Source organism: Notothenia coriiceps, unplaced genomic scaffold (assembly GCF_000735185.1).
Source record: "Notothenia coriiceps isolate Sejong01 unplaced genomic scaffold, NC01 NC01_scaffold00036518, whole genome shotgun sequence".
Taxonomy (NCBI): Eukaryota; Metazoa; Chordata; class Actinopteri; order Perciformes; family Nototheniidae; genus Notothenia; species Notothenia coriiceps.
Window position 1 is genome coordinate 386704 of NW_011369219.1, and position 717 is coordinate 387420.

Consider the following 717-nt stretch of genomic DNA (forward strand, 5'->3'; position numbering starts at 1 on the left):
GCTTTAGGAATCCAAAGTACAACATATAATAAGTACCCTGTATCAAGATTGATGCAAAACAAGTGATATTTGACATTTTAAGACCGATTTAGCAAAACAAAAAACTCTTCTAGGGCCATTTGGGTGGATTTTTCATATCTCTGGCTCCCCCTGCTGGATTTTGACATGATACATCTCTTTCTAGCCGTCAGAGCCAATGGAATCGAGGGGACCTTATTTGGTCATGTGTGTGTATTATACTGCCGCATAGCCAAGACCGGAAGCAGCAGCCACTCTGGTGGCTACCATTAGCAGCTAACTTTTGCTCTGCGATTTTTACATAAAAATTGAATTATGGATTATAAATAATTCCAATTATTGCCCAGGAACTTTATCAACCTATGGATTAACTGATTCAGCCGCGTTTTTTCTAGTTTTAATGCCATTGAACACGTCTTTTGATCAGATTAACAGCTACGGTGAGACGATCTCCCTAGAAGCTACGTAAAGGTAGGCGTTGTGATGTCTGTCTTTGCTTCCCCTGTCGCAAGTTCGGATCACTCAGTGATGATACTATATACCTAAATAATCTGTGGAACCTCAGCTTTAATCGGAGATCGTGTATGTGCAGCTACGATAAGTAATAAGGGTACTTTTATCTTGAGTTCTGTGCCAATGTCCGTTAGCATTTTTCGCTAAGGGGTCATTTAGATGCTTCTTATGAGACTTGTGTTTTGT